Source organism: Schistocerca americana, chromosome 2 (genome assembly GCF_021461395.2).
Source record: "Schistocerca americana isolate TAMUIC-IGC-003095 chromosome 2, iqSchAmer2.1, whole genome shotgun sequence".
Lineage (NCBI taxonomy): Eukaryota > Metazoa > Arthropoda > Insecta > Orthoptera > Acrididae > Schistocerca > Schistocerca americana.
This window is the reverse complement of record NC_060120.1, coordinates 1,067,153,145-1,067,165,910: the sequence shown is the minus strand read 5'-3', so window position 1 is coordinate 1,067,165,910 and position 12,766 is coordinate 1,067,153,145.

The following is a 12,766-nucleotide window of genomic DNA, read 5'->3' as shown; positions in this document are numbered from 1 at the left end:
TGCGATGCTTCACATCAGGTTTACGGTGTCTCTTGGACCTTCTTATTGACAATGAAACACAGAAATAGCATCCGAAATTAATACAAAAGGCACAATGCCGACTTAAGTACAAGAGGACTGACACTCTAACTATCTATGATTTGAACCTCTCCTGTGAGTCCAGCTTTAGATTCCGATGCTTCTTTCAGGTTTACTGTATCCCTGGGACCTTCTTATTGACGATGAAACACAGAAATTGCATCCGAATTTAATACAAAAGGCACAATCCCGACTTAAGTACAAGAGGACTGACACTCTAACTTTCTACGATTTCAACCTCTCCTGTGAGTCCAGTTTTAGATTCCGATGCTTCTTTCAGGTTTACTGTATCCCTGGGACCTTCTTATTGACGATGAAACACAGAAATTGCATCCGAATTTAATACAAAAGGCACAATCCCGACTTAAGTACAAGAGGACTGACACTCTAACTTTCTATGACTTGAACCCATCCTGTGAGTCCAGTTTTAGATTCCGATGCTTCACTTCAGGTTTACTACATCCCTGAGACCATCTCATTGACAATGAAACACAGAAATTGCATCCGAATTAAATACAAAAGGCACAATGCCGAATTAAGTACAGGAGGAGTGACACTCTAACTTTCTATGTTTTGAACCTCTCCTGTGAGTCCAGTTTTAGATTCCGATGCTTCACTTCAGGTTTACTGTGTCTCTTGGACCTTCTTAATGACAATGAAACACAGAAATATCATCCGAATTTAATACAAAAGGCACAATGCCGACTTAAGTACAAGAGGACTGACACTCTAATTTTCTATGATTTGAATCTCACCTGTGAGACCAGCTTTAGATTCCGATGCTTCACTTCAGGTTTACTGTATCCCTTGGACCTTCTTATTGACGATGAAACACAGAAATTGCATCCGAATTTAATACAAAATGCACAATGCCGGCTTACGTACAAGAGGACTGACACTCTAACTTGCTATGATTTGAACCTCTCCTGTGGGTCCAGTTTTAGGAACTGATGCTTCACTTCAGGTTTACTGTATCCCTTGGACCTTCTTATTGACGATGAAACACAGAAATTGCATCCGAATTTAGTACAAAAGGCACAATGCCGACTTAAGCACAAGAGGACTGACACTCTAACTTTCTATGATTTGAACCTCACCTGTGAGACCAGTTTTAGATTCCGATGCTTCACTTCAGGTTTACTGTATACCTTGGACCTTCTTATTGACGATGAAACACAGAAATTGCATCCAAATTTAAAACAAAAGGCACAATGCCGACTTAAGCACACGAGGACTGACAATCTAACTTTCTATGATTTGAACCCATCCTGTGAGTCCAGTTTTAGATTCTGATGCTTCACTTCAGGTTTACTATATCCCTGGGACCTTCTTATTGACGATGAAACACAGAAATTGCATCGGAATTTAAGACAAATGGCACAATGCCGACATAACTACAAGAGGACTGACACTCTAACTTTCAACTATTAGAACCTCTCCTGTGAGTCCAGTTTTAGATTCCGATGCTTCATTCAGGTTTACTGTATCCCTTAGACAGTCTTATTGGCGATGAAACACAGAAATTGCATCCGAATTTAATACAAAAGGCACAATGGCGACTTAAGTACAAGAGGACTGACACTCTGACTTTCTATGATTTGAACCTCACCAGTGAGACCAGTTTTAGATTCCGATGCTTCACTTCAGATTTACTGTATACCTTGGACCTTCTTATTGACGATGAATCACAGAAATAGCATCCGAATTTAATACAAAAGGCACAATGCCGACTTAAGTACAGGAGGACTGACACTCTAACTTTCTATGATTTGAACCTCTCCTGCGAGTCCAGTTTTTGATTCCGATGCTGCACTTCAGGTTTACTGTATACCTTGGATCATCTTATTGACGATGAAACACAGAAATTGCATCCGAATTTAATACACAAGGCACAATGCCCACTTCAGTAGAAGAGGACTGACACTCTAACGTTCTATGATTTGAACCTCTCCTGTGAGTCTAGTTTTAGATTCCGATGCTTTACTTCAGGTTTACTGTATACCTGGGACCTTCTTATTGACGATGAAACACAGAAATTGCATCCGAATTTAATACAAAAGGCACAATGCCGACTTATGTACAAGAGGAGTGACACTCTAACTTTCTATGATTTGAACCTCACCTGTGAGACCAGATTTAGATTCCGATGCTTCACTTCAGATTTATTGTATACCTTGGACCTTCTTATTGACGATGAATCACAGAAATTGCATCCGAATTTAATACAAAAGGCACAATGTCGGCTTAAGTACAGGACTACTGACACTCTAACTTTCTATGATTTGAACCTCTCCTGCGAGTCCAGTTTTTGATTCCGATGCTGCACTTCAGGTTTACTGTATACCTTGGATCATCTTATTGACGATGAAACACAGAAATTGCATCCGAATCTAATACACAAGGCACAATGCCGACTTAAGTAGAAGAGGACTGACACTCTAACTTTCTATGATTTGAATCTCTCCTGTGGATCCAGTTTTTGATTCCGATGCTTTACTTCAGGTTTACTGTATGCCGGGGACCTTCTTATTGACGATGAAACACAGAAATTGCATCCGATTTTAATACAAAATGCAAAATGCCGACTTAAGTACAAGAGGACTGACACTCCATTTTTCTATGATTTGAACCTATCCTGTGAGTCCAGTTTTAGATTCCGATGCTTCACTTCAGGTTTACGATATCCCTGGGACCATCTTATGACAATGAAACACAGATATTGCATCCGAATTTAATACAAAAGGCACAATGCCGACTTAGGTAGAAGAGGACTGACACTCTAACTTTCTATGATTTGAACCTTTCCTGCGAGTCCAGTTTTAGATTCCGAGGCTGCACTTCAGGTTTACTGTATACCTTGGACCAACTTATTGACGATGCAACACAGAAATTGCACCCGAATTTAATACAAAAGGCAGAATGCCGACTTAAGTGGAAGATGACTGACACTCTAACTTACTATGATTTGAACCTCTCCTGTGAGTCCAGTTTTAGATTCCGATGCTTCACCTCAGGTTTACCGTATCCCTTGGACCATGTTATTGACGATGAAACACAGAAATTGCATCCGAATTATATACAAAAGGCACAATGCCCACTTCAGTACAAGAGGACTGACACTATAATTTTCTATGGTTTGAACCTCTCCTGTGAGTCCTGTTTGAGATTCCGATGCTTCACTTCAGGTTAACTGTATCCCTTGGACCTTCTTATTGACGACGAAACACAGAAATTGCATCCGAATTCAATACAAATGGCACAATGCCGACTTAAGTTTAAGAGGACTGACACTCTAACATTCTATGTTTTGAACCTCTCCTGTGAGTCCAGTTTTAGATTCCGATGCTTCACTTCAGGTTTACTGTATCCCTTGGACCTTCTTATTGACGATGAAGAACAGAATTTCCATCCGAAAATAATACAAAAGGCACAATGCCGACTTAGGTACAAGAGGAGTGACACTCTAACTTTCTATGATTTGAACCTCACCTATGAGACCAGTTTTAGAATCCGATGCTTCACTTCAGATTTACTGTATACCTTGGACCTTCTTATTGACGATGAATCACAGAAATTGCATCCGAATTTAATACAAAAGGCACAATGCCGACTTAAGTACAGGAGGACTGACACTCTAACTTTCTATGATTTGAACCTCTCCCTCGAGTCCAGTTTTTGATTCCGATGCTGCACTTCAGGTTTACTGCATACCTTGGATCATCTTATTGACGATGAAACACAGAAATAGCATCCGAATTTAATACACAAGGCACAATGCTGACATAAGTAGAGGAGGACTGACACTCTAACTCTCTATGATTTGAATCTCTCCTGTGAGTCCAGTTTTAGATTCCGATGCTTTACTTCAGGTTTACTGTATCCCTGGGACCTTCTTATTGACGAAGAAACACAGAAATTGCATCCGATTTTAATACAAAAGGCAAAATGCCGACTTAAGTACAGGAGGACTGACACTCTATTTTTCTATGATTTAAACCCATCCTGTGAGTCGTTTTAGATTCCGATGCTTCACTTCAGGTTTACGATATCCCTGGGACCATCTTATTGACAATGAAACACAGAAATTGCATCCGAATTTAATACAAAAGGCACAATGCCGACTTAAGTACAGGAGGACTGACACTCTAACTTTCTATGATTTGAACCTCTCCTGCGAGTCCAGTTTTTGATTCCGATGCTGCACTTCAGGTTTACTGTATACCTTGGATCATCTTATTGACGATGAAACACAGAAATTGCATCCGAATTTAATACACAAGGCACAATGCCCACTTCAGTAGAAGAGGACTGACACTCTAACGTTCTATGATTTGAACCTCTCCTGTGAGTCTAGTTTTAGATTCCGATGCTTTACTTCAGGTTTACTGTATACCTGGGACCTTCTTATTGACGATGAAACACAGAAATTGCATCCGAATTTAATACAAAAGGCACAATGCCGACTTATGTACAAGAGGAGTGACACTCTAACTTTCTATGATTTGAACCTCACCTGTGAGACCAGATTTAGATTCCGATGCTTCACTTCAGATTTATTGTATACCTTGGACCTTCTTATTGACGATGAATCACAGAAATTGCATCCGAATTTAATACAAAAGGCACAATGTCGGCTTAAGTACAGGAGGACTGACACTCTAACTTTCTATGATTTGAACCTCTCCTGCGAGTCCAGTTTTTGATTCCGATGCTGCACTTCAGGTTTACTGTATACCTTGGATCATCTTATTGACGATGAAACACAGAAATTGCATCCGAATCTAATACACAAGGCACAATGCCGACTTAAGTAGAAGAGGACTGACACTCTAACTTTCTATGATTTGAATCTCTCCTGTGGATCCAGTTTTTGATTCCGATGCTTTACTTCAGGTTTACTGTATCCCGGGGACCTTCTTATTGACGATGAAACACAGAAATTGCATCCGATTTTAATACAAAATGCAAAATGCCGACTTAAGTACAAGAGGACTGACACTCCATTTTTCTATGATTTGAACCTATCCTGTGAGTCCAGTTTTAGATTCCGATGCTTCACTTCAGGTTTACGATATCCCTGGGACCATCTTATGACAATGAAACACAGATATTGCATCCGAATTTAATACAAAAGGCACAATGCCGACTTAGGTAGAAGAGGACTGACACTCTAACTTTCTATGATTTGAACCTTTCCTGCGAGTCCAGTTTTAGATTCCGAGGCTGCACTTCAGGTTTACTGTATACCTTGGACCAACTTATTGACGATGCAACACAGAAATTGCACCCGAATTTAATACAAAAGGCAGAATGCCGACTTAAGTGGAAGATGACTGACACTCTAACTTACTATGATTTGAACCTCTCCTGTGAGTCCAGTTTTAGATTCCGATGCTTCACCTCAGGTTTACCGTATCCCTTGGACCATGTTATTGACGATGAAACACAGAAATTGCATCCGAATTTAATACAAAAGGCACAATGCCCACTTCAGTACAAGAGGACTGACACTATAATTTTCTATGGTTTGAACCCCTCCTGTGAGTCCTGTTTGAGATTCCGATGCTTCACTTCAGGTTAACTGTATCCCTTGGACCTTCTTATTGACGACGAAACACAGAAATTGCATCCGAATTCAATACAAATGGCACAATGCCGACTTAAGTTTAAGAGGACTGACACTCTAACATTCTATGTTTTGAACCTCTCCTGTGAGTCCAGTTTTAGATTCCGATGCTTCACTTCAGGTTTACTGTATCCCTTGGACCTTCTTATTGACGATGAAGAACAGAATTTCCATCCGAAAATAATACAAAAGGCACAATGCCGACTTAGGTACAAGAGGAGTGACACTCTAACTTCCTATGATTTGAACCTCACCTGTGAGACCAGTTTTAGAATCCGATGCTTCACTTCAGATTTACTGTATACCTTGGACCTTCTTATTGACGATGAATCACAGAAATTGCATCCGAATTTAATACAAAAGGCACAATGCCGACTTAAGTACAGGAGGACTGACACTCTAACTTTCTATGATTTGAACCTCTCCCTCGAGTCCAGTTTTTGATTCCGATGCTGCACTTCAGGTTTACTGCATACCTTGGATCATCTTATTGACGATGAAACACAGAAATAGCATCCGAATTTATTACACAAGGCACAATGCCGACATAAGTAGAGGAGGACTGACACTCTAACTCTCTATGATTTGAATCTCTCCTGTGAGTCCAGTTTTAGATTCCAATGCTTTACTTCAGGTTTACTGTATCCCTGGGACCTTCTTATTGACGAAGAAACACAGAAATTGCATCCGATTTTAATACAAAAGGCAAAATGGCGACTTAAGTACAGGAGGACTGACACTCTATTTTTCTATGATTTAAACCCATCCTGTGAGTCGTTTTAGATTCCGATGCTTCACTTCAGGTTTACGATATCCCTGGGACCATCTTATTGACAATGAAACACAGAAATTGCATCCGAATTTAATACAAAAGGCACAGTGCCGACTTAAGTACAAGAGGACTGACACTCTAACTTTCAATGATTTGAACCTCTCCTGTGAGTCCAGTTTTAGATTACGATGCTTTACTTCAGGTTTACTGTATCCCTGGGACCTTCTTATTGACGATGAAACACAGAAATTGCATCCGATTATAATACAAAAGGCAAAATGCCGACTTAATTACAAGAGGACTGACACTCTATTTTTCTATGATTTGAACCTATCCTGTGAGTCCAGTTTTAGATTCCGATGCTTCACTTCAGGTTTATGATATCCCTGGGACCATCTTATTGACAATGAAACACAGAAATTCCATCCGAATTTAATACAAAAGCCACAATGCCGACTTAAGTACAAGAGGACTGACACTCTAACTTTCTATGATTTGAACCTTTCCTGCGAGTCCAGTTTTAGATTCCGAGGCTGCACTTCAGGTTTACTGTATCCCTTGGACCTTCTTATTGACGATGAAGAACAGAAATTCCATCCGAAATTAATACAAAAGGCACAATGCCGTCTTAGGTACAGGAGGACTGACACTCTAACTTTCTATGATTTGAACAACTCCTGTGTGTGCAGTTTTAGATTCCGATGCTGCACTTCAGGTTTACTGTATCCCTTGGACCTTCTTATTGACGATGAAACACAGAAATTGCATCCGAATTTAATACAAAGGCACAATGCCGACTTCAGTACAAGAGGACGGACACTCTAACTTTCTATGGTTTGAACCTCTCCTGTGAGTCCGGTTTGAGATTCCGATGCTTCACTTCAGGTTAACTGTATCCCTTGGACCTTCTTATTGACGTCGAAACACAGAAATTGCATCGGAATTCAATACAAATGGCACAATGCCGACTTAAGTATAAGCGGACTGACACTCTAACTTTCTATGTTTTGAACCTCTCCTGTGAGTCCAGTTTTAGATTCCGATGCTTCACTTCAGGTTTACTGTATCCCTTGGACCTTCTTATTGACGATGAAGAACAGAAATTCCATCCGAAATTAATACAAAAGGCACAATGCCGACTTAGGTACAGGAGGACTGACACTCTAACTTTCTATGATTTGAACAACTCCTGTGGGTTCAGTTTTAGATTCCGATGCTGCACTTCAGGTTTACTGTATCCCTTGGACGTTCTTATTGACGATTGTAGTGGGACGAAATTAAACGTCACCCATCCACCAAGTCAGCCCAGTTTGCAGGTGACTATAAGTTTAATTTAGTTTTGTTTATGTGTTTTCTTATTATTTGTAATAAATGTGAATTATCTAAAAGTTTTGAATTTTTTTTTATGTGTTTCATGTACGGAGAGATCGGCGCAACGAACGGGGACAGCATCTTCGTTGCCGCGACCAGAGAGGAAATTGCTGGCCGCTATACGTCGCGGGTCGACAGCCAAGGAGCAACAGAAGATCCTGGAACCGAGTTGTTGCGTCGTGTTTCTAAAAAATTAAAAATGAATTTTTATACTCTTTTTGTACAACAATGACGTCATAATGATCTTAACCTTATTGAAAAGTTAGTCACTGTCTGTCAACGCTCAAGTTCACATCTGTATGTGTAGGAAGCTAATAAAATAGTGTATGCTATTAAAGTTGAAACACGTGTCTTGAAGATTTATTTATGAAGAATTGTGTGAACTGATTAATAATATATTTGACAAGATTAGTAATTCTTACGTCGTTCACCAACACTTTGAATCTAAAAAGTTTATTTAATGTGTGATTCTGATATCGATTAGATCAAGATAACGTGTGTCGATATAATTTTCTGAGGAATAACAAACGAAATTTAAATTGGGAAAAAGTTACGAAAACCAATTGGCCCAAGTGATGTAATTCTTTGCATACGACTCAACGGATGTTTTACAGTTTCGTTCAAGAACCATTCTATGACAATTTAAAAAGAATATAAATCATTTTTGAAGTGAGTGTAACTGACGTGGGTGACGAAGTCTGCACATGGTCATACATATATCAAACGAAAACCTAATACGTCGTTACACCACATCGTGGCGACCTTAGAAACAGGACTTGTGTGCAACTAAGGCACACAGGTACGAAACAAAGCATCAAGAGTCCTTCGGAAGTCAACGCGAGTTTCTTGGAGCCTTCACCAGCCAGCGGCGACTTCGCGGGTGTGGGCATCTGACGGAGTGCAGCCAAGCAGTACGGTCACGCGGTTGTTCCACGAGAAGTCGCATCTGTTGGGCAGCAGCTGAACGCTGCAAACCCCGACAACCTTTTTTCTCCCTAAACTAATAGGCCCAGTACGTCAGCTGCGGGGCGTTCCTCCGGCTGGTATTAGAGGTGTTGCTGAGGGCTTCGCCTGTCTACGGCGGTGCCGGGCGTGGTTGCAGCCAGCGACGTTTCCGGTGTTCGACTCAGCGTCCTGCCGGTTGCGGAAGCGGGGTCGCAGCATCTCAGCGGCTGCATCGACGGCTGTTACATCTGCAGCCCATAGCAGCACACTGATCATCGAGAACTACAAATTACAATATTAGTGTCCGGTGAGTTTGTTTCAAGTTGGAAGTGGAGTGTTGTACATAGGGAGTGTGCTTTTATAGGATTGTTGATTGCAAATCTGCGTGTGTAAATAGTTAATATTTTACAATAATGTCGGGAGGTGAAATGTCAGACGAAGAGCAATCTATGTCCGATAGGAGCATGAGAGCCCTTTTTAGGGCGATCGCTAAATTAAAAAAGTCTAACGAGGAATCTACTGCTAGATTAAAAGAGGAATTAAAACAGTCTAACGAACAATCTATGGCTAGATTAAAACAGTCTAACGAGGAATCTACTGTTAGATTAAAAGAGGAACTAAAACAGGAATTAAAACAGTCTAACGAAGAATCTACTGCTAGATTAAAACAGTCTAACGAAGAATCTATGGCTAGATTAAAACAGTCTAATGAGGAATCTACTGCTAGATTGAAACAGGAACTAAAACAGGAATTAAAACAGTCTAACGAGGAATCTACTGCTAGACTTAAAGGGGAGCTAACAAAATCAACAGACAGGTTGCAGGAATATCTTAATGAAACCAGTCGAGAATTAAGTGATAAAGTAGAGTCTTCTAAAGTTGAAATGCAAGAAAAATTAGTAGGACTTAGTAATAAGATTGCCGATAATTGTAAAAGGTTAGAAGAACATATCCAGGAATCGCGCGAGGAAAAAGCTCGCATGCGAAACGATATCACTGACTTAACTGAGAGACTAGATAGTGTCAATATCTTAGTTGTAAATGAAATACAGAAAAATAACGATATGTTACGAGATGAATTTTCTATGCAAACGGAAACTGTTCGTAGAGAATTATTGGAATCTATTAAAGAGGTCTCTACCAAACCTGTAGAGATTTCTTCAATAGATAATGTAGAATTAGAGACATTAACTCATCAAGTAGAAAAGGACCATACTGAAATCGAAAACACGAAATCTTTAATTACTGAAATATGCAGTAACCTTGAGACTGCCAAAGATAATAATATTGACGAAGGTACAGAGCGTTCACATCGTGAACACAGTGAAGAATCGATATTAGCTAATCGCGTATCCAATACAGAAATGCGGATACAGGAAATTACTAAACGGTTATCGGAATTAGATAATAACGAGAACATTTCAGGTAGCAGAGGTAATAACATAATCAGAGACAACAGTCGCATCGAATTTGCTAGCACGGAAGACAACAATATGAATAAAGCAATCACTGCAAGCCAATCCGATGCAACTCCGTCTCTGCAATCTAAACAAAATCCGACTATTTCTCTCGCAGAATGTCTGGATGACATAACGACAAATTCAAATGTAGCAAGTCGATTTCCTGTATTCAAACCAGGAGGCGAACTTCATCCTATAATCTTTATAAAAGCTTTTGAAACATCATTATCTTCTAAATGGAGTAATGAAAAACGCATTCAATTTGTAATAGGACATTTAGAAGCAGAAGCTGCGGAATGGGCAGTACTGCATAGAAATGAATTCAGGGATTGGGATGATTTTGTTAAGCAGTTTAAACAAAATTATTGGTCAAGGGGAAAACAACAACACTTAACTTTAAAGTTGTTAGCCCCTCCTCCATATTCTAAACGGTGGAGAGGTTATAGGAATTATTTTGAATGGAATTTAAATCGTGCTCAATTAATTGAAGAACCAATTATTGAAAATCATCTAATACGAGTCCTAAGTAGTAGGTTACCGTATTACATAAAGGAAAGAAAAATGTTATTCTACGAATTATACAAAACCTTAATAATGGGGACGAAACAGTTAACACCCGGGGTGTGTGGTTATATTTTAACGACTTGTTGTATTGGAAAGCACAGAGGGAACACCAGAGATGGAAAATCTGCATTCCGGAAACTGTTGTGGACGAGTTAATTACTTATATTCATGAAGGTTACGGGCATTTCGGAATTCATAAATGTATTAAACATCTAATGAAGTATTATTATTTCAAAAATATGTCCCGTATTGTGAGAAGTATTATTAGGGCTTGTGAAACCTGTCAAAAGGTTAAAGTTAATAACAAATCCAAGCGTTATAAATTATATGCTGTAATTCCTCGAGGTTTGTGGGATCTACTGTCATTAGATTTTTTCGGCCCTCTGCCTCGGAGTTCAGGAGGATTAACATATGTGTTTGTTGTAATGGAATGTTGGTCCAAACATGTGAAACTGTATACTTTGAAACGAGCGAATACAGCAAGCGTTATACGCTGCCTCACCCGAAATTACTTTGTTAACTGGGGCATTCCTAAACGACTTATGTCTGACAACGGTAGTACCTTTATTAGTCAAAGATTTCAAGATATGATAAGACAATATGGAATCAAACATATCTTAATTTCGAAATATCACCCTCAAAGTAATTTAGTAGAAAGAGTCATGAAAGAATTAGGACGATTATGTAGAACTTATTGTGCGCATAAACATACTCGGTGGGCCAAACTAATGCCTGAATTCGAAAAGATATTAAATGAATTGCCTCACCTAACGACGGGATTATCACCTATAGAAATTTTAGGCAAACGAATTATAGGTGAGCCTTTACTAGCTGCTTTACCTTGGCCACCAGTAAATGAGATCCAACAATGTATCCCAGACGAAAAAGTTTGCGAACAGATTGTAAAAAATGCCGAACGGAGAATTAAAAGTTATAACCAACAGGCTATAGAACCCTCATTTCAGGTAGGAGATCTTGTGTTAGTACGATCTCATCCTAAAAGTTCTAAGATCGGTAAGGAATGTAGAAAATTCTTCTTGATCTTTGAAGGTCCATATGTTGTACATAAGATTGTACATCCCAAAGCATTACTTCTTATGGAACCTTCATCAGGTGTAATTAAAGGATTATATAGTGTTGATCAAATGAAACCCTTCATTCCTAAATAAGTTAATATTTAGTATATGTTACACACGGAAGAGCGTTCATAGTTTATTGATGTGAAGTTTTTCGTGATAGTTACGCGTTATTTTAAATAAATGACAGAAAGCTTAAACATGTGTTCTACAATAATCTACTGGTACTTCAAAAAGAGAAAGATAACCAAAAGGGGAATTTATATGGAGGAAATTTTGCTCTTAGGTCTAAAGGAATTTTGCGTATTTTAAATTTACTCGGATAGTAGGAACCAAAGGGGATGGTTAATAGTTTTAGGGACCATGGGCGTCCAGAGCTATATGGCTCACGAGAACATAGCAGAGCGCCTTTAATAGAGGTTTGCAATAGTGTTAATATAGAACACACCAAACGGGGCTCTCTCGCTTGTTTCTCCTAAATAAATGGCCATTACCCAACAAGGTGTCCGAAGGTAAAGAAAGCCGTGCCGAGATTCTAAAGAAAGTTTTGCTTGATTTCTTCTTGACCTCAGGCATAAATAAGGCCTTAGGGAAGAGAATGACGTAAAGTAAATAGTACTATTAGTTATTGTGAGAAACTTATTAGTAATATACATTCTTGAAAAGAATAACTCTAGTAAATAAATGAAACTGAAATTAATCTATCACAATTTGAACGCTCTGTCCTAATGTACAACGTTAAAGAACGTACTAAATTAGTATTTATTAGCAACTATTAACTGAAGAGGAGCAATCTCCCTATATTCGGTTACAAATTACCATAAGAGCACAATTAAGAGTCAATGACAAATAGTCACAACGGTATCGTGTTAAA